Here is a 19,818-nt window from a genome sequence, read left to right as displayed (position 1 = left end):
AATATGACATTGATTGTCTCTGCATACGCATCCGTGAGGTCATCCCGGAAATGAAATCCGATAAGCGGATTAAAATTGTTGTGTTCCCGCCCGGGATCGAACCGGGGACCTTCTGCGTGTAAAGCAGACGTGATAACCGCTACACCACGGAAACGACGGATCGTCTGATGTGCCACCCGGAGACTCGTGGTAGCAACAGTTTTTCTTCTGTGTTAGCAAGGGCATCGGCTACGAGCTCTCTCCGATTCGTGAGGTTCCTATAGTACAAGAAGTCGATGAAAACAATCCAACCGCGACAGCCAGAGAGAACGCTGGGTGAGCTGCAGCCGTACATGGTGAGACCATCATCGGTGGCGTCATTCACATGCAGTGTGTTTTCGGAACGAACAGGCTCGTTGGTCTAGGGGTATGATTTCTGCTTCGGGTGCAGGAGGTCCCGGGTTCAAATCCCGGACGAGCCCTTGCGTTTTGTACAACGGTGTGCTAACAAACCGCATGGCGGCGGCTGTTTCGCGCATTTCCAGGCCTCCAAGTCAGCGCTAAATCCGACAACCAGTTCTGAAACAGTTTCATTTGAGCCATGTGCACCCTGCTGGTGGAACGTTTGAAGTTGATTTAAATGGTCACAGTAGAGATCGTAGCAAGTGTCTTGCTGAGTGCGACGAAAACGTGTTTCCGCCCGCAATCGATCCGGGGACCTTGTGCGTGTTAGGCAGACGTTATAACCGCTACACCACGGAAACTGCTACGCTCTGCCCTCCACATGTGATACAACTTGTAGGACGATCGCCATTGTGGCGTAAAAATCACAATGCCGGTATTTCGCATTCGTGTGAAACAATCGACAGCACCCTTGACTGCCTGAATGCCATGTCGAATAAGAGCTCAAGAAGTCATCGGAAACGCTCGAGGGAGAGTCCTCAGCAGCATCTGCTGCTCTTTCTTTCCTTACGAGATACCGTCGATTCGCGCAGTCGTTATTGCAAAAGATGTCACCAAAGGCGATCGCTTCGTTAGCGGCACGGCGCCTGGGCTCGGCGGCAGCTCTACATGGAGGCACCAGCAGCCCCAGCCCCTCCAGGCCGCCGCCGGCGCCACAGCGCAAGGAGTCGGCGCCCGCCCTGCAATGCCCCCTGTCGTTGCACATTCCACCCGCCCTTTATCCTCTCCATGTCTGACTCACTACCCTAAATGACGCTGTAGTCGACGTGCTTATTACTATCGCTTTTGGAAGAACCAAGGCGCAGTATTCTAGTGACGAACCGGTATTGCAAATTTGGATTAAGTAAAAATTTGTTGTGTGGTCGAGCGACACCCCCGTCTCGCTCTTCCTAGATGATCGCTGCTGCGCGGAGTAACTCCTAGCGCGCCGATGGCTTCAGAGTTGGTCTTCTCGAAGTTTTGCTTTTGCACTGCATTCCGCAATCTTATAGTTACGTGCTTCGGTTTCCCGACGTTCTTGTGTTTAGTGCGTTCGGCTTCTCTTAACCCTTAGCCACCGCTTGCCGAAATTTCCACACCGTCATCTGTTGATCTGCAGAGCTCGATGAAGGTACCGCGGCCGTTCCTGAGCTCGCGAAACGGCCGAATCTGTAGTTGTTTCCAGATCTCTCCCACACAACGGCCTCTCGGAAGCTTGGATTACAGGAGTACGCCACTACTCCCAGCCGCTGAATTACCTTTGAAGCAGAATGACATGAGCTACACGCAGCTCCGATTTTTTTTTTTTTTTTGGTGTCTGACCTACTTTGAAAGATTTTGTAGTCGATTTACTTACCACTATCGCTGTTGGAAGGAGGAAACCACGTGATAATCACACAGTATTCTAGAGACGATCAGGTAATGAAAATTTAGAATAAGTAAAACAGTATCAAAAGAAGTTGTGTGGTGGAGCGGCACATGCAATTCACGCTTCCTAGATGATCGTTGCTGCATAGAATAATTCTTTTGTCTGTGGCGTCTTCAGTATTCGTCTTCTGGAAGTTTTGCTTGCAATATATTCTTCAATATTTTCATTATGAGTTGGTGCTTGCTTTCCCGATGTTATTTTGTTTAGTGCATTCGCCTTCTCTTAACCCTGAGAAACCACATACGGAAACTGAGGCACTGCCGGCTGTTCATAAGCAGAGTTCGATGAAGTTATTTCGCTTTTTATTCGGTGCCTTTAATATTCTTCTCATCAGTGGTGAGTGCTGCCTGCAGAAAGCGCTTATCTTGCGAATTCACGTGAAAGTTTGTGTTCCCTGGGAGATGCACTACTTGTGATTAGCTTGAGTGGTGCGGGCAGGTGGCTCGTTGGTCTAGGGGTATGATTCCTGCTTTGGGTGCAGGAGGTCCCGGGTTCAAATCCCGGACGAGCCCTGCCATTTTGACCGTGCTGAAGAGTAGGTGGAACTCAGTCCCGGTTGCAGCTCCTCAATGAAGAGTAAGACGCCTGTTATATCACGTGGATATAACAAGAATCCGGCACCAGTAAAGTACGTAGGTGGAATTCGGTAGAAAGGCAGACGGTAATTTTTCTTGCAACGGAAAACAAGGTTGTCTTTGCGGAATATGTGCACCGTGAGTGGAGATTCAGCTTGATTGTGCGACAGTCTACCTTCATCTTACTAGCGACGGCAACAACCAATGGGTGGGACGTAAGACTGAGCGTGGCTAAGAGTTTCTCATTATTAGTTACCTTCACACTTTGACACAGCCGTGACAAGGCGAGTAGCGCGAGCTCAGGATAGCCAGTAGGAAGCGCACCTGAAGTAGCCCTGAAGAACCGGGTTGTAAATTTTGCCAGCCATAATGGAGCTAGGGGCGTTCTCAGTTACCAAATACCGGTGCAATAAGAGAGCAACAGTATTTGACAGTAAAATGACGCCCTATCCATCTAGAATATGACATTGATTGTCTCTGCATACGCATCCGTGAGGTCATCCCGGAAATGAAATCCGATAAGCGGATTAAAATTGTTGTGTTCCCGCCCGCGATCGAACCGGGGACCTTCTGCGTGTAAAGCAGACGTGATAACCGCTACACCACGGAAACGACGGATCGTCTGATGTGCCACCCGGAGACTCGTGGTAGCAACAGTTTTTCTTCTGTGTTAGCAAGGGCATCGGCTACGAGCTCTCTCCGATTCGTGAGGTTCCTATAGTACAAGAAGTCGATGAAAACAATCCAACCGCGACAGCCAGAGAGAACGCTGGGTGAGCTGCAGCCGTACATGGTGAGACCATCATCGGTGGCGTCATTCACATGCAGTGTGTTTTCGGAACGAACAGGCTCGTTGGTCTAGGGGTATGATTCCTGCTTCGGGTGCAGGAGGTCCCGGGTTCAAATCCCGGACGAGCCCTTGCGTTTTGTACAACGGTGTGCTAACAAACCGCATGGCGGCGGCTGTTTCGCGCATTTCCAGGCCTCCAAGTCAGCGCTAAATCCGACAACCAGTTCTGAAACAGTTTCATTTGAGCCATGTGCACCCTGCTGGTGGAACGTTTGAAGTTGATTTAAATGGTCACAGTAGAGATCGTAGCAAGTGTCTTGCTGAGTGCGACGAAAACGTGTTTCCGCCCGCAATCGATCCGGGGACCTTGTGCGTGTTAGGCAGACGTTATAACCGCTACACCACGGAAACTGCTACGCTCTGCCCTCCACATGTGATACAACTTGTAGGACGATCGCCATTGTGGCGTAAAAATCACAATGCCGGTATTTCGCATTCGTGTGAAACAATCGACAGCACCCTTGACTGCCTGAATGCCATGTCGAATAAGAGCTCAAGAAGTCATCGGAAACGCTCGAGGGAGAGTCCTCAGCAGCATCTGCTGCTCTTTCTTTCCTTACGAGATACCGTCGATTCGCGCAGTCGTTATTGCAAAAGATGTCACCAAAGGCGATCGCTTCGTTAGCGGCACGGCGCCTGGGCTCGGCGGCAGCTCTACATGGAGGCACCAGCAGCCCCAGCCCCTCCAGGCCGCCGCCGGCGCCACAGCGCAAGGAGTCGGCGCCCGCCCTGCAATGCCCCCTGTCGTTGCACATTCCACCCGCCCTTTATCCTCTCCATGTCTGACTCACTACCCTAAATGACGCTGTAGTCGACGTGCTTATTACTATCGCTTTTGGAAGAACCAAGGCGCAGTATTCTAGTGACGAACCGGTATTGCAAATTTGGATTAAGTAAAAATTTGTTGTGTGGTCGAGCGACACCCCCGTCTCGCTCTTCCTAGATGATCGCTGCTGCGCGGAGTAACTCCTAGCGCGCCGATGGCTTCAGAGTTGGTCTTCTCGAAGTTTTGCTTTTGCACTGCATTCCGCAATCTTATAGTTACGTGCTTCGGTTTCCCGACGTTCTTGTGTTTAGTGCGTTCGGCTTCTCTTAACCCTTAGCCACCGCTTGCCGAAATTTCCACACCGTCATCTGTTGATCTGCAGAGCTCGATGAAGGTACCGCGGCCGTTCCTGAGCTCGCGAAACGGCCGAATCTGTAGTTGTTTCCAGATCTCTCCCACACAACGGCCTCTCGGAAGCTTGGATTACAGGAGTACGCCACTACTCCCAGCCGCTGAATTACCTTTGAAGCAGAATGACATGAGCTACACGCAGCTCCGATTTTTTTTTTTTTTTTTGGTGTCTGACCTACTTTGAAAGATTTTGTAGTCGATTTACTTACCACTATCGCTGTTGGAAGGAGGAAACCACGTGATAATCACACAGTATTCTAGAGACGATCAGGTAATGAAAATTTAGAATAAGTAAAACAGTATCAAAAGAAGTTGTGTGGTGGAGCGGCACATGCAATTCACGCTTCCTAGATGATCGTTGCTGCATAGAATAATTCTTTTGTCTGTGGCGTCTTCAGTATTCGTCTTCTGGAAGTTTTGCTTGCAATATATTCTTCAATATTTTCATTATGAGTTGGTGCTTGCTTTCCCGATGTTATTTTGTTTAGTGCATTCGCCTTCTCTTAACCCTGAGAAACCACATACGGAAACTGAGGCACTGCCGGCTGTTCATAAGCAGAGTTCGATGAAGTTATTTCGCTTTTTATTCGGTGCCTTTAATATTCTTCTCATCAGTGGTGAGTGCTGCCTGCAGAAAGCGCTTATCTTGCGAATTCACGTGAAAGTTTGTGTTCCCTGGGAGATGCACTACTTGTGATTAGCTTGAGTGGTGCGGGCAGGTGGCTCGTTGGTCTAGGGGTATGATTCCTGCTTTGGGTGCAGGAGGTCCCGGGTTCAAATCCCGGACGAGCCCTGCCATTTTGACCGTGCTGAAGAGTAGGTGGAACTCAGTCCCGGTTGCAGCTCCTCAATGAAGAGTAAGACGCCTGTTATATCACGTGGATATAACAAGAATCCGGCACCAGTAAAGTACGTAGGTGGAATTCGGTAGAAAGGCAGACGGTAATTTTTCTTGCAACGGAAAACAAGGTTGTCTTTGCGGAATATGTGCACCGTGAGTGGAGATTCAGCTTGATTGTGCGACAGTCTACCTTCATCTTACTAGCGACGGCAACAACCAATGGGTGGGACGTAAGACTGAGCGTGGCTAAGAGTTTCTCATTATTAGTTACCTTCACACTTTGACACAGCCGTGACAAGGCGAGTAGCGCGAGCTCAGGATAGCCAGTAGGAAGCGCACCTGAAGTAGCCCTGAAGAACCGGGTTGTAAATTTTGCCAGCCATAATGGAGCTAGGGGCGTTCTCAGTTACCAAATACCGGTGCAATAAGAGAGCAACAGTATTTGACAGTAAAATGACGCCCTATCCATCTAGAATATGACATTGATTGTCTCTGCATACGCATCCGTGAGGTCATCCCGGAAATGAAATCCGATAAGCGGATTAAAATTGTTGTGTTCCCGCCCGGGATCGAACCGGGGACCTTCTGCGTGTAAAGCAGACGTGATAACCGCTACACCACGGAAACGACGGATCGTCTGATGTGCCACCCGGAGACTCGTGGTAGCAACAGTTTTTCTTCTGTGTTAGCAAGGGCATCGGCTACGAGCTCTCTCCGATTCGTGAGGTTCCTATAGTACAAGAAGTCGATGAAAACAATCCAACCGCGACAGCCAGAGAGAACGCTGGGTGAGCTGCAGCCGTACATGGTGAGACCATCATCGGTGGCGTCATTCACATGCAGTGTGTTTTCGGAACGAACAGGCTCGTTGGTCTAGGGGTATGATTCCTGCTTCGGGTGCAGGAGGTCCCGGGTTCAAATCCCGGACGAGCCCTTGCGTTTTGTACAACGGTGTGCTAACAAACCGCATGGCGGCGGCTGTTTCGCGCATTTCCAGGCCTCCAAGTCAGCGCTAAATCCGACAACCAGTTCTGAAACAGTTTCATTTGAGCCATGTGCACCCTGCTGGTGGAACGTTTGAAGTTGATTTAAATGGTCACAGTAGAGATCGTAGCAAGTGTCTTGCTGAGTGCGACGAAAACGTGTTTCCGCCCGCAATCGATCCGGGGACCTTGTGCGTGTTAGGCAGACGTTATAACCGCTACACCACGGAAACTGCTACGCTCTGCCCTCCACATGTGATACAACTTGTAGGACGATCGCCATTGTGGCGTAAAAATCACAATGCCGGTATTTCGCATTCGTGTGAAACAATCGACAGCACCCTTGACTGCCTGAATGCCATGTCGAATAAGAGCTCAAGAAGTCATCGGAAACGCTCGAGGGAGAGTCCTCAGCAGCATCTGCTGCTCTTTCTTTCCTTACGAGATACCGTCGATTCGCGCAGTCGTTATTGCAAAAGATGTCACCAAAGGCGATCGCTTCGTTAGCGGCACGGCGCCTGGGCTCGGCGGCAGCTCTACATGGAGGCACCAGCAGCCCCAGCCCCTCCAGGCCGCCGCCGGCGCCACAGCGCAAGGAGTCGGCGCCCGCCCTGCAATGCCCCCTGTCGTTGCACATTCCACCCGCCCTTTATCCTCTCCATGTCTGACTCACTACCCTAAATGACGCTGTAGTCGACGTGCTTATTACTATCGCTTTTGGAAGAACCAAGGCGCAGTATTCTAGTGACGAACCGGTATTGCAAATTTGGATTAAGTAAAAATTTGTTGTGTGGTCGAGCGACACCCCCGTCTCGCTCTTCCTAGATGATCGCTGCTGCGCGGAGTAACTCCTAGCGCGCCGATGGCTTCAGAGTTGGTCTTCTCGAAGTTTTGCTTTTGCACTGCATTCCGCAATCTTATAGTTACGTGCTTCGGTTTCCCGACGTTCTTGTGTTTAGTGCGTTCGGCTTCTCTTAACCCTTAGCCACCGCTTGCCGAAATTTCCACACCGTCATCTGTTGATCTGCAGAGCTCGATGAAGGTACCGCGGCCGTTCCTGAGCTCGCGAAACGGCCGAATCTGTAGTTGTTTCCAGATCTCTCCCACACAACGGCCTCTCGGAAGCTTGGATTACAGGAGTACGCCACTACTCCCAGCCGCTGAATTACCTTTGAAGCAGAATGACATGAGCTACACGCAGCTCCGATTTTTTTTTTTTTTTTGGTGTCTGACCTACTTTGAAAGATTTTGTAGTCGATTTACTTACCACTATCGCTGTTGGAAGGAGGAAACCACGTGATAATCACACAGTATTCTAGAGACGATCAGGTAATGAAAATTTAGAATAAGTAAAACAGTATCAAAAGAAGTTGTGTGGTGGAGCGGCACATGCAATTCACGCTTCCTAGATGATCGTTGCTGCATAGAATAATTCTTTTGTCTGTGGCGTCTTCAGTATTCGTCTTCTGGAAGTTTTGCTTGCAATATATTCTTCAATATTTTCATTATGAGTTGGTGCTTGCTTTCCCGATGTTATTTTGTTTAGTGCATTCGCCTTCTCTTAACCCTGAGAAACCACATACGGAAACTGAGGCACTGCCGGCTGTTCATAAGCAGAGTTCGATGAAGTTATTTCGCTTTTTATTCGGTGCCTTTAATATTCTTCTCATCAGTGGTGAGTGCTGCCTGCAGAAAGCGCTTATCTTGCGAATTCACGTGAAAGTTTGTGTTCCCTGGGAGATGCACTACTTGTGATTAGCTTGAGTGGTGCGGGCAGGTGGCTCGTTGGTCTAGGGGTATGATTCCTGCTTTGGGTGCAGGAGGTCCCGGGTTCAAATCCCGGACGAGCCCTGCCATTTTGACCGTGCTGAAGAGTAGGTGGAACTCAGTCCCGGTTGCAGCTCCTCAATGAAGAGTAAGACGCCTGTTATATCACGTGGATATAACAAGAATCCGGCACCAGTAAAGTACGTAGGTGGAATTCGGTAGAAAGGCAGACGGTAATTTTTCTTGCAACGGAAAACAAGGTTGTCTTTGCGGAATATGTGCACCGTGAGTGGAGATTCAGCTTGATTGTGCGACAGTCTACCTTCATCTTACTAGCGACGGCAACAACCAATGGGTGGGACGTAAGACTGAGCGTGGCTAAGAGTTTCTCATTATTAGTTACCTTCACACTTTGACACAGCCGTGACAAGGCGAGTAGCGCGAGCTCAGGATAGCCAGTAGGAAGCGCACCTGAAGTAGCCCTGAAGAACCGGGTTGTAAATTTTGCCAGCCATAATGGAGCTAGGGGCGTTCTCAGTTACCAAATACCGGTGCAATAAGAGAGCAACAGTATTTGACAGTAAAATGACGCCCTATCCATCTAGAATATGACATTGATTGTCTCTGCATACGCATCCGTGAGGTCATCCCGGAAATGAAATCCGATAAGCGGATTAAAATTGTTGTGTTCCCGCCCGGGATCGAACCGGGGACCTTCTGCGTGTAAAGCAGACGTGATAACCGCTACACCACGGAAACGACGGATGGTCTGATGTGCCACCCGGAGACTCGTGGTAGCAACAGTTTTTCTTCTGTGTTAGCAAGGGCATCGGCTACGAGCTCTCTCCGATTCGTGAGGTTCCTATAGTACAAGAAGTCGATGAAAACAATCCAACCGCGACAGCCAGAGAGAACGCTGGGTGAGCTGCAGCCGTACATGGTGAGACCATCATCGGTGGCGTCATTCACATGCAGTGTGTTTTCGGAACGAACAGGCTCGTTGGTCTAGGGGTATGATTCCTGCTTCGGGTGCAGGAGGTCCCGGGTTCAAATCCCGGACGAGCCCTTGCGTTTTGTACAACGGTGTGCTAACAAACCGCATGGCGGCGGCTGTTTCGCGCATTTCCAGGCCTCCAAGTCAGCGCTAAATCCGACAACCAGTTCTGAAACAGTTTCATTTGAGCCATGTGCACCCTGCTGGTGGAACGTTTGAAGTTGATTTAAATGGTCACAGTAGAGATCGTAGCAAGTGTCTTGCTGAGTGCGACGAAAACGTGTTTCCGCCCGCAATCGATCCGGGGACCTTGTGCGTGTTAGGCAGACGTTATAACCGCTACACCACGGAAACTGCTACGCTCTGCCCTCCACATGTGATACAACTTGTAGGACGATCGCCATTGTGGCGTAAAAATCACAATGCCGGTATTTCGCATTCGTGTGAAACAATCGACAGCACCCTTGACTGCCTGAATGCCATGTCGAATAAGAGCTCAAGAAGTCATCGGAAACGCTCGAGGGAGAGTCCTCAGCAGCATCTGCTGCTCTTTCTTTCCTTACGAGATACCGTCGATTCGCGCAGTCGTTATTGCAAAAGATGTCACCAAAGGCGATCGCTTCGTTAGCGGCACGGCGCCTGGGCTCGGCGGCAGCTCTACATGGAGGCACCAGCAGCCCCAGCCCCTCCAGGCCGCCGCCGGCGCCACAGCGCAAGGAGTCGGCGCCCGCCCTGCAATGCCCCCTGTCGTTGCACATTCCACCCGCCCTTTATCCTCTCCATGTCTGACTCACTACCCTAAATGACGCTGTAGTCGACGTGCTTATTACTATCGCTTTTGGAAGAACCAAGGCGCAGTATTCTAGTGACGAACCGGTATTGCAAATTTGGATTAAGTAAAAATTTGTTGTGTGGTCGAGCGACACCCCCGTCTCGCTCTTCCTAGATGATCGCTGCTGCGCGGAGTAACTCCTAGCGCGCCGATGGCTTCAGAGTTGGTCTTCTCGAAGTTTTGCTTTTGCACTGCATTCCGCAATCTTATAGTTACGTGCTTCGGTTTCCCGACGTTCTTGTGTTTAGTGCGTTCGGCTTCTCTTAACCCTTAGCCACCGCTTGCCGAAATTTCCACACCGTCATCTGTTGATCTGCAGAGCTCGATGAAGGTACCGCGGCCGTTCCTGAGCTCGCGAAACGGCCGAATCTGTAGTTGTTTCCAGATCTCTCCCACACAACGGCCTCTCGGAAGCTTGGATTACAGGAGTACGCCACTACTCCCAGCCGCTGAATTACCTTTGAAGCAGAATGACATGAGCTACACGCAGCTCCGATTTTTTTTTTTTTTTTTGGTGTCTGACCTACTTTGAAAGATTTTGTAGTCGATTTACTTACCACTATCGCTGTTGGAAGGAGGAAACCACGTGATAATCACACAGTATTCTAGAGACGATCAGGTAATGAAAATTTAGAATAAGTAAAACAGTATCAAAAGAAGTTGTGTGGTGGAGCGGCACATGCAATTCACGCTTCCTAGATGATCGTTGCTGCATAGAATAATTCTTTTGTCTGTGGCGTCTTCAGTATTCGTCTTCTGGAAGTTTTGCTTGCAATATATTCTTCAATATTTTCATTATGAGTTGGTGCTTGCTTTCCCGATGTTATTTTGTTTAGTGCATTCGCCTTCTCTTAACCCTGAGAAACCACATACGGAAACTGAGGCACTGCCGGCTGTTCATAAGCAGAGTTCGATGAAGTTATTTCGCTTTTTATTCGGTGCCTTTAATATTCTTCTCATCAGTGGTGAGTGCTGCCTGCAGAAAGCGCTTATCTTGCGAATTCACGTGAAAGTTTGTGTTCCCTGGGAGATGCACTACTTGTGATTAGCTTGAGTGGTGCGGGCAGGTGGCTCGTTGGTCTAGGGGTATGATTCCTGCTTTGGGTGCAGGAGGTCCCGGGTTCAAATCCCGGACGAGCCCTGCCATTTTGACCGTGCTGAAGAGTAGGTGGAACTCAGTCCCGGTTGCAGCTCCTCAATGAAGAGTAAGACGCCTGTTATATCACGTGGATATAACAAGAATCCGGCACCAGTAAAGTACGTAGGTGGAATTCGGTAGAAAGGCAGACGGTAATTTTTCTTGCAACGGAAAACAAGGTTGTCTTTGCGGAATATGTGCACCGTGAGTGGAGATTCAGCTTGATTGTGCGACAGTCTACCTTCATCTTACTAGCGACGGCAACAACCAATGGGTGGGACGTAAGACTGAGCGTGGCTAAGAGTTTCTCATTATTAGTTACCTTCACACTTTGACACAGCCGTGACAAGGCGAGTAGCGCGAGCTCAGGATAGCCAGTAGGAAGCGCACCTGAAGTAGCCCTGAAGAACCGGGTTGTAAATTTTGCCAGCCATAATGGAGCTAGGGGCGTTCTCAGTTACCAAATACCGGTGCAATAAGAGAGCAACAGTATTTGACAGTAAAATGACGCCCTATCCATCTAGAATATGACATTGATTGTCTCTGCATACGCATCCGTGAGGTCATCCCGGAAATGAAATCCGATAAGCGGATTAAAATTGTTGTGTTCCCGCCCGGGATCGAACCGGGGACCTTCTGCGTGTAAAGCAGACGTGATAACCGCTACACCACGGAAACGACGGATCGTCTGATGTGCCACCCGGAGACTCGTGGTAGCAACAGTTTTTCTTCTGTGTTAGCAAGGGCATCGGCTACGAGCTCTCTCCGATTCGTGAGGTTCCTATAGTACAAGAAGTCGATGAAAACAATCCAACCGCGACAGCCAGAGAGAACGCTGGGTGAGCTGCAGCCGTACATGGTGAGACCATCATCGGTGGCGTCATTCACATGCAGTGTGTTTTCGGAACGAACAGGCTCGTTGGTCTAGGGGTATGATTCCTGCTTCGGGTGCAGGAGGTCCCGGGTTCAAATCCCGGACGAGCCCTTGCGTTTTGTACAACGGTGTGCTAACAAACCGCATGGCGGCGGCTGTTTCGCGCATTTCCAGGCCTCCAAGTCAGCGCTAAATCCGACAACCAGTTCTGAAACAGTTTCATTTGAGCCATGTGCACCCTGCTGGTGGAACGTTTGAAGTTGATTTAAATGGTCACAGTAGAGATCGTAGCAAGTGTCTTGCTGAGTGCGACGAAAACGTGTTTCCGCCCGCAATCGATCCGGGGACCTTGTGCGTGTTAGGCAGACGTTATAACCGCTACACCACGGAAACTGCTACGCTCTGCCCTCCACATGTGATACAACTTGTAGGACGATCGCCATTGTGGCGTAAAAATCACAATGCCGGTATTTCGCATTCGTGTGAAACAATCGACAGCACCCTTGACTGCCTGAATGCCATGTCGAATAAGAGCTCAAGAAGTCATCGGAAACGCTCGAGGGAGAGTCCTCAGCAGCATCTGCTGCTCTTTCTTTCCTTACGAGATACCGTCGATTCGCGCAGTCGTTATTGCAAAAGATGTCACCAAAGGCGATCGCTTCGTTAGCGGCACGGCGCCTGGGCTCGGCGGCAGCTCTACATGGAGGCACCAGCAGCCCCAGCCCCTCCAGGCCGCCGCCGGCGCCACAGCGCAAGGAGTCGGCGCCCGCCCTGCAATGCCCCCTGTCGTTGCACATTCCACCCGCCCTTTATCCTCTCCATGTCTGACTCACTACCCTAAATGACGCTGTAGTCGACGTGCTTATTACTATCGCTTTTGGAAGAACCAAGGCGCAGTATTCTAGTGACGAACCGGTATTGCAAATTTGGATTAAGTAAAAATTTGTTGTGTGGTCGAGCGACACCCCCGTCTCGCTCTTCCTAGATGATCGCTGCTGCGCGGAGTAACTCCTAGCGCGCCGATGGCTTCAGAGTTGGTCTTCTCGAAGTTTTGCTTTTGCACTGCATTCCGCAATCTTATAGTTACGTGCTTCGGTTTCCCGACGTTCTTGTGTTTAGTGCGTTCGGCTTCTCTTAACCCTTAGCCACCGCTTGCCGAAATTTCCACACCGTCATCTGTTGATCTGCAGAGCTCGATGAAGGTACCGCGGCCGTTCCTGAGCTCGCGAAACGGCCGAATCTGTAGTTGTTTCCAGATCTCTCCCACACAACGGCCTCTCGGAAGCTTGGATTACAGGAGTACGCCACTACTCCCAGCCGCTGAATTACCTTTGAAGCAGAATGACATGAGCTACACGCAGCTCCGATTTTTTTTTTTTTTTTGGTGTCTGACCTACTTTGAAAGATTTTGTAGTCGATTTACTTACCACTATCGCTGTTGGAAGGAGGAAACCACGTGATAATCACACAGTATTCTAGAGACGATCAGGTAATGAAAATTTAGAATAAGTAAAACAGTATCAAAAGAAGTTGTGTGGTGGAGCGGCACATGCAATTCACGCTTCCTAGATGATCGTTGCTGCATAGAATAATTCTTTTGTCTGTGGCGTCTTCAGTATTCGTCTTCTGGAAGTTTTGCTTGCAATATATTCTTCAATATTTTCATTATGAGTTGGTGCTTGCTTTCCCGATGTTATTTTGTTTAGTGCATTCGCCTTCTCTTAACCCTGAGAAACCACATACGGAAACTGAGGCACTGCCGGCTGTTCATAAGCAGAGTTCGATGAAGTTATTTCGCTTTTTATTCGGTGCCTTTAATATTCTTCTCATCAGTGGTGAGTGCTGCCTGCAGAAAGCGCTTATCTTGCGAATTCACGTGAAAGTTTGTGTTCCCTGGGAGATGCACTACTTGTGATTAGCTTGAGTGGTGCGGGCAGGTGGCTCGTTGGTCTAGGGGTATGATTCCTGCTTTGGGTGCAGGAGGTCCCGGGTTCAAATCCCGGACGAGCCCTGCCATTTTGACCGTGCTGAAGAGTAGGTGGAACTCAGTCCCGGTTGCAGCTCCTCAATGAAGAGTAAGACGCCTGTTATATCACGTGGATATAACAAGAATCCGGCACCAGTAAAGTACGTAGGTGGAATTCGGTAGAAAGGCAGACGGTAATTTTTCTTGCAACGGAAAACAAGGTTGTCTTTGCGGAATATGTGCACCGTGAGTGGAGATTCAGCTTGATTGTGCGACAGTCTACCTTCATCTTACTAGCGACGGCAACAACCAATGGGTGGGACGTAAGACTGAGCGTGGCTAAGAGTTTCTCATTATTAGTTACCTTCACACTTTGACACAGCCGTGACAAGGCGAGTAGCGCGAGCTCAGGATAGCCAGTAGGAAGCGCACCTGAAGTAGCCCTGAAGAACCGGGTTGTAAATTTTGCCAGCCATAATGGAGCTAGGGGCGTTCTCAGTTACCAAATACCGGTGCAATAAGAGAGCAACAGTATTTGACAGTAAAATGACGCCCTATCCATCTAGAATATGACATTGATTGTCTCTGCATACGCATCCGTGAGGTCATCCCGGAAATGAAATCCGATAAGCGGATTAAAATTGTTGTGTTCCCGCCCGGGATCGAACCGGGGACCTTCTGCGTGTAAAGCAGACGTGATAACCGCTACACCACGGAAACGACGGATCGTCTGATGTGCCACCCGGAGACTCGTGGTAGCAACAGTTTTTCTTCTGTGTTAGCAAGGGCATCGGCTACGAGCTCTCTCCGATTCGTGAGGTTCCTATAGTACAAGAAGTCGATGAAAACAATCCAACCGCGACAGCCAGAGAGAACGCTGGGTGAGCTGCAGCCGTACATGGTGAGACCATCATCGGTGGCGTCATTCACATGCAGTGTGTTTTCGGAACGAACAGGCTCGTTGGTCTAGGGGTATGATTCCTGCTTCGGGTGCAGGAGGTCCCGGGTTCAAATCCCGGACGAGCCCTTGCGTTTTGTACAACGGTGTGCTAACAAACCGCATGGCGGCGGCTGTTTCGCGCATTTCCAGGCCTCCAAGTCAGCGCTAAATCCGACAACCAGTTCTGAAACAGTTTCATTTGAGCCATGTGCACCCTGCTGGTGGAACGTTTGAAGTTGATTTAAATGGTCACAGTAGAGATCGTAGCAAGTGTCTTGCTGAGTGCGACGAAAACGTGTTTCCGCCCGCAATCGATCCGGGGACCTTGTGCGTGTTAGGCAGACGTTATAACCGCTACACCACGGAAACTGCTACGCTCTGCCCTCCACATGTGATACAACTTGTAGGACGATCGCCATTGTGGCGTAAAAATCACAATGCCGGTATTTCGCATTCGTGTGAAACAATCGACAGCACCCTTGACTGCCTGAATGCCATGTCGAATAAGAGCTCAAGAAGTCATCGGAAACGCTCGAGGGAGAGTCCTCAGCAGCATCTGCTGCTCTTTCTTTCCTTACGAGATACCGTCGATTCGCGCAGTCGTTATTGCAAAAGATGTCACCAAAGGCGATCGCTTCGTTAGCGGCACGGCGCCTGGGCTCGGCGGCAGCTCTACATGGAGGCACCAGCAGCCCCAGCCCCTCCAGGCCGCCGCCGGCGCCACAGCGCAAGGAGTCGGCGCCCGCCCTGCAATGCCCCCTGTCGTTGCACATTCCACCCGCCCTTTATCCTCTCCATGTCTGACTCACTACCCTAAATGACGCTGTAGTCGACGTGCTTATTACTATCGCTTTTGGAAGAACCAAGGCGCAGTATTCTAGTGACGAACCGGTATTGCAAATTTGGATTAAGTAAAAATTTGTTGTGTGGTCGAGCGACACCCCCGTCTCGCTCTTCCTAGATGATCGCTGCTGCGCGGAGTAACTCCTAGCGCGCCGATGGCTTCAGAGTTGGTCTTCTCGAAGTTTTGCTTTTGCACTGCATTCCGCAATCTTATAGTTACGTGCTTCGGTTTCCCGACGTTCTTGTGTTTAGTGCGTTCGGCTTCTCTTAACCCTTAGCCACCGCTTGCCGAAATTTCCACACCGTCATCTGTTGATCTGCAGAGCTCGATGAAGGTACCGCGGCCGTTCCTGAGCTCGCGAAACGGCCGAATCTGTAGTTGTTTCCAGATCTCTCCCACACAACGGCCTCTCGGAAGCTTGGATTACAGGAGTACGCCACTACTCCCAGCCGCTGAATTACCTTTGAAGCAGAATGACATGAGCTACACGCAGCTCCGATTTTTTTTTTTTTTTTGGTGTCTGACCTACTTTGAAAGATTTTGTAGTCGATTTACTTACCACTATCGCTGTTGGAAGGAGGAAACCACGTGATAATCACACAGTATTCTAGAGACGATCAGGTAATGAAAATTTAGAATAAGTAAAACAGTATCAAAAGAAGTTGTGTGGTGGAGCGGCACATGCAATTCACGCTTCCTAGATGATCGTTGCTGCATAGAATAATTCTTTTGTCTGTGGCGTCTTCAGTATTCGTCTTCTGGAAGTTTTGCTTGCAATATATTCTTCAATATTTTCATTATGAGTTGGTGCTTGCTTTCCCGATGTTATTTTGTTTAGTGCATTCGCCTTCTCTTAACCCTGAGAAACCACATACGGAAACTGAGGCACTGCCGGCTGTTCATAAGCAGAGTTCGATGAAGTTATTTCGCTTTTTATTCGGTGCCTTTAATATTCTTCTCATCAGTGGTGAGTGCTGCCTGCAGAAAGCGCTTATCTTGCGAATTCACGTGAAAGTTTGTGTTCCCTGGGAGATGCACTACTTGTGATTAGCTTGAGTGGTGCGGGCAGGTGGCTCGTTGGTCTAGGGGTATGATTCCTGCTTTGGGTGCAGGAGGTCCCGGGTTCAAATCCCGGACGAGCCCTGCCATTTTGACCGTGCTGAAGAGTAGGTGGAACTCAGTCCCGGTTGCAGCTCCTCAATGAAGAGTAAGACGCCTGTTATATCACGTGGATATAACAAGAATCCGGCACCAGTAAAGTACGTAGGTGGAATTCGGTAGAAAGGCAGACGGTAATTTTTCTTGCAACGGAAAACAAGGTTGTCTTTGCGGAATATGTGCACCGTGAGTGGAGATTCAGCTTGATTGTGCGACAGTCTACCTTCATCTTACTAGCGACGGCAACAACCAATGGGTGGGACGTAAGACTGAGCGTGGCTAAGAGTTTCTCATTATTAGTTACCTTCACACTTTGACACAGCCGTGACAAGGCGAGTAGCGCGAGCTCAGGATAGCCAGTAGGAAGCGCACCTGAAGTAGCCCTGAAGAACCGGGTTGTAAATTTTGCCAGCCATAATGGAGCTAGGGGCGTTCTCAGTTACCAAATACCGGTGCAATAAGAGAGCAACAGTATTTGACAGTAAAATGACGCCCTATCCATCTAGAATATGACATTGATTGTCTCTGCATACGCATCCGTGAGGTCATCCCGGAAATGAAATCCGATAAGCGGATTAAAATTGTTGTGTTCCCGCCCGGGATCGAACCGGGGACCTTCTGCGTGTAAAGCAGACGTGATAACCGCTACACCACGGAAACGACGGATCGTCTGATGTGCCACCCGGAGACTCGTGGTAGCAACAGTTTTTCTTCTGTGTTAGCAAGGGCATCGGCTACGAGCTCTCTCCGATTCGTGAGGTTCCTATAGTACAAGAAGTCGATGAAAACAATCCAACCGCGACAGCCAGAGAGAACGCTGGGTGAGCTGCAGCCGTACATGGTGAGACCATCATCGGTGGCGTCATTCACATGCAGTGTGTTTTCGGAACGAACAGGCTCGTTGGTCTAGGGGTATGATTCCTGCTTCGGGTGCAGGAGGTCCCGGGTTCAAATCCCGGACGAGCCCTTGCGTTTTGTACAACGGTGTGCTAACAAACCGCATGGCGGCGGCTGTTTCGCGCATTTCCAGGCCTCCAAGTCAGCGCTAAATCCGACAACCAGTTCTGAAACAGTTTCATTTGAGCCATGTGCACCCTGCTGGTGGAACGTTTGAAGTTGATTTAAATGGTCACAGTAGAGATCGTAGCAAGTGTCTTGCTGAGTGCGACGAAAACGTGTTTCCGCCCGCAATCGATCCGGGGACCTTGTGCGTGTTAGGCAGACGTTATAACCGCTACACCACGGAAACTGCTACGCTCTGCCCTCCACATGTGATACAACTTGTAGGACGATCGCCATTGTGGCGTAAAAATCACAATGCCGGTATTTCGCATTCGTGTGAAACAATCGACAGCACCCTTGACTGCCTGAATGCCATGTCGAATAAGAGCTCAAGAAGTCATCGGAAACGCTCGAGGGAGAGTCCTCAGCAGCATCTGCTGCTCTTTCTTTCCTTACGAGATACCGTCGATTCGCGCAGTCGTTATTGCAAAAGATGTCACCAAAGGCGATCGCTTCGTTAGCGGCACGGCGCCTGGGCTCGGCGGCAGCTCTACATGGAGGCACCAGCAGCCCCAGCCCCTCCAGGCCGCCGCCGGCGCCACAGCGCAAGGAGTCGGCGCCCGCCCTGCAATGCCCCCTGTCGTTGCACATTCCACCCGCCCTTTATCCTCTCCATGTCTGACTCACTACCCTAAATGACGCTGTAGTCGACGTGCTTATTACTATCGCTTTTGGAAGAACCAAGGCGCAGTATTCTAGTGACGAACCGGTATTGCAAATTTGGATTAAGTAAAAATTTGTTGTGTGGTCGAGCGACACCCCCGTCTCGCTCTTCCTAGATGATCGCTGCTGCGCGGAGTAACTCCTAGCGCGCCGATGGCTTCAGAGTTGGTCTTCTCGAAGTTTTGCTTTTGCACTGCATTCCGCAATCTTATAGTTACGTGCTTCGGTTTCCCGACGTTCTTGTGTTTAGTGCGTTCGGCTTCTCTTAACCCTTAGCCACCGCTTGCCGAAATTTCCACACCGTCATCTGTTGATCTGCAGAGCTCGATGAAGGTACCGCGGCCGTTCCTGAGCTCGCGAAACGGCCGAATCTGTAGTTGTTTCCAGATCTCTCCCACACAACGGCCTCTCGGAAGCTTGGATTACAGGAGTACGCCACTACTCCCAGCCGCTGAATTACCTTTGAAGCAGAATGACATGAGCTACACGCAGCTCCGATTTTTTTTTTTTTTTTGGTGTCTGACCTACTTTGAAAGATTTTGTAGTCGATTTACTTACCACTATCGCTGTTGGAAGGAGGAAACCACGTGATAATCACACAGTATTCTAGAGACGATCAGGTAATGAAAATTTAGAATAAGTAAAACAGTATCAAAAGAAGTTGTGTGGTGGAGCGGCACATGCAATTCACGCTTCCTAGATGATCGTTGCTGCATAGAATAATTCTTTTGTCTGTGGCGTCTTCAGTATTCGTCTTCTGGAAGTTTTGCTTGCAATATATTCTTCAATATTTTCATTATGAGTTGGTGCTTGCTTTCCCGATGTTATTTTGTTTAGTGCATTCGCCTTCTCTTAACCCTGAGAAACCACATACGGAAACTGAGGCACTGCCGGCTGTTCATAAGCAGAGTTCGATGAAGTTATTTCGCTTTTTATTCGGTGCCTTTAATATTCTTCTCATCAGTGGTGAGTGCTGCCTGCAGAAAGCGCTTATCTTGCGAATTCACGTGAAAGTTTGTGTTCCCTGGGAGATGCACTACTTGTGATTAGCTTGAGTGGTGCGGGCAGGTGGCTCGTTGGTCTAGGGGTATGATTCCTGCTTTGGGTGCAGGAGGTCCCGGGTTCAAATCCCGGACGAGCCCTGCCATTTTGACCGTGCTGAAGAGTAGGTGGAACTCAGTCCCGGTTGCAGCTCCTCAATGAAGAGTAAGACGCCTGTTATATCACGTGGATATAACAAGAATCCGGCACCAGTAAAGTACGTAGGTGGAATTCGGTAGAAAGGCAGACGGTAATTTTTCTTGC

The 19,818-nt window shown here is 49.7% G+C and overlaps 21 non-coding genes across 21 annotated transcripts; 14 read left to right on the top strand and 7 right to left on the bottom strand.

The window, feature by feature from the left end:
* Positions 1-81: 81 nt before the first annotated feature.
* Trnav-uac (transfer RNA valine (anticodon UAC)) lies at positions 82-154 on the bottom strand. Its single transcript has one exon. It is a non-coding gene; the product is annotated as a tRNA-Val (tRNA).
* Positions 155-389: 235 nt separating this feature from the next.
* Positions 390-461, top strand: Trnap-cgg (transfer RNA proline (anticodon CGG)). Its single transcript has one exon. It is a non-coding gene; the product is annotated as a tRNA-Pro (tRNA).
* Positions 462-2,289: 1,828 nt separating this feature from the next.
* Trnap-ugg (transfer RNA proline (anticodon UGG)) lies at positions 2,290-2,361 on the top strand. Its single transcript has one exon. It is a non-coding gene; the product is annotated as a tRNA-Pro (tRNA).
* Positions 2,362-2,963: 602 nt separating this feature from the next.
* Trnav-uac (transfer RNA valine (anticodon UAC)) lies at positions 2,964-3,036 on the bottom strand. Its single transcript has one exon. It is a non-coding gene; the product is annotated as a tRNA-Val (tRNA).
* A 235-nt stretch (positions 3,037-3,271) lies between these two features.
* Trnap-cgg (transfer RNA proline (anticodon CGG)) lies at positions 3,272-3,343 on the top strand. The gene has a single exon. It is a non-coding gene; the product is annotated as a tRNA-Pro (tRNA).
* A 1,829-nt stretch (positions 3,344-5,172) lies between these two features.
* On the top strand, positions 5,173-5,244 carry Trnap-ugg (transfer RNA proline (anticodon UGG)). Its single transcript has one exon. It is a non-coding gene; the product is annotated as a tRNA-Pro (tRNA).
* Positions 5,245-5,846: 602 nt separating this feature from the next.
* Positions 5,847-5,919, bottom strand: Trnav-uac (transfer RNA valine (anticodon UAC)). Its single transcript has one exon. It is a non-coding gene; the product is annotated as a tRNA-Val (tRNA).
* Positions 5,920-6,154: 235 nt separating this feature from the next.
* Positions 6,155-6,226, top strand: Trnap-cgg (transfer RNA proline (anticodon CGG)). The gene has a single exon. It is a non-coding gene; the product is annotated as a tRNA-Pro (tRNA).
* A 1,828-nt stretch (positions 6,227-8,054) lies between these two features.
* On the top strand, positions 8,055-8,126 carry Trnap-ugg (transfer RNA proline (anticodon UGG)). The gene has a single exon. It is a non-coding gene; the product is annotated as a tRNA-Pro (tRNA).
* Positions 8,127-8,728: 602 nt separating this feature from the next.
* On the bottom strand, positions 8,729-8,801 carry Trnav-uac (transfer RNA valine (anticodon UAC)). The gene has a single exon. It is a non-coding gene; the product is annotated as a tRNA-Val (tRNA).
* A 235-nt stretch (positions 8,802-9,036) lies between these two features.
* Trnap-cgg (transfer RNA proline (anticodon CGG)) lies at positions 9,037-9,108 on the top strand. The gene has a single exon. It is a non-coding gene; the product is annotated as a tRNA-Pro (tRNA).
* Positions 9,109-10,937: 1,829 nt separating this feature from the next.
* On the top strand, positions 10,938-11,009 carry Trnap-ugg (transfer RNA proline (anticodon UGG)). Its single transcript has one exon. It is a non-coding gene; the product is annotated as a tRNA-Pro (tRNA).
* A 602-nt stretch (positions 11,010-11,611) lies between these two features.
* Positions 11,612-11,684, bottom strand: Trnav-uac (transfer RNA valine (anticodon UAC)). Its single transcript has one exon. It is a non-coding gene; the product is annotated as a tRNA-Val (tRNA).
* Positions 11,685-11,919: 235 nt separating this feature from the next.
* Positions 11,920-11,991, top strand: Trnap-cgg (transfer RNA proline (anticodon CGG)). The gene has a single exon. It is a non-coding gene; the product is annotated as a tRNA-Pro (tRNA).
* A 1,828-nt stretch (positions 11,992-13,819) lies between these two features.
* Positions 13,820-13,891, top strand: Trnap-ugg (transfer RNA proline (anticodon UGG)). The gene has a single exon. It is a non-coding gene; the product is annotated as a tRNA-Pro (tRNA).
* A 602-nt stretch (positions 13,892-14,493) lies between these two features.
* On the bottom strand, positions 14,494-14,566 carry Trnav-uac (transfer RNA valine (anticodon UAC)). Its single transcript has one exon. It is a non-coding gene; the product is annotated as a tRNA-Val (tRNA).
* A 235-nt stretch (positions 14,567-14,801) lies between these two features.
* Positions 14,802-14,873, top strand: Trnap-cgg (transfer RNA proline (anticodon CGG)). Its single transcript has one exon. It is a non-coding gene; the product is annotated as a tRNA-Pro (tRNA).
* Positions 14,874-16,701: 1,828 nt separating this feature from the next.
* On the top strand, positions 16,702-16,773 carry Trnap-ugg (transfer RNA proline (anticodon UGG)). Its single transcript has one exon. It is a non-coding gene; the product is annotated as a tRNA-Pro (tRNA).
* Positions 16,774-17,375: 602 nt separating this feature from the next.
* Positions 17,376-17,448, bottom strand: Trnav-uac (transfer RNA valine (anticodon UAC)). The gene has a single exon. It is a non-coding gene; the product is annotated as a tRNA-Val (tRNA).
* Positions 17,449-17,683: 235 nt separating this feature from the next.
* Trnap-cgg (transfer RNA proline (anticodon CGG)) lies at positions 17,684-17,755 on the top strand. Its single transcript has one exon. It is a non-coding gene; the product is annotated as a tRNA-Pro (tRNA).
* A 1,828-nt stretch (positions 17,756-19,583) lies between these two features.
* On the top strand, positions 19,584-19,655 carry Trnap-ugg (transfer RNA proline (anticodon UGG)). Its single transcript has one exon. It is a non-coding gene; the product is annotated as a tRNA-Pro (tRNA).
* Positions 19,656-19,818: the final 163 nt, after the last annotated feature.

This window comes from Schistocerca nitens, chromosome 2, assembly GCF_023898315.1.
Source record: "Schistocerca nitens isolate TAMUIC-IGC-003100 chromosome 2, iqSchNite1.1, whole genome shotgun sequence".
Lineage (NCBI taxonomy): Eukaryota > Metazoa > Arthropoda > Insecta > Orthoptera > Acrididae > Schistocerca > Schistocerca nitens.
Note: the sequence above shows the minus strand (reverse complement) of the source record. Positions and strands in the feature narration are given on the sequence as shown.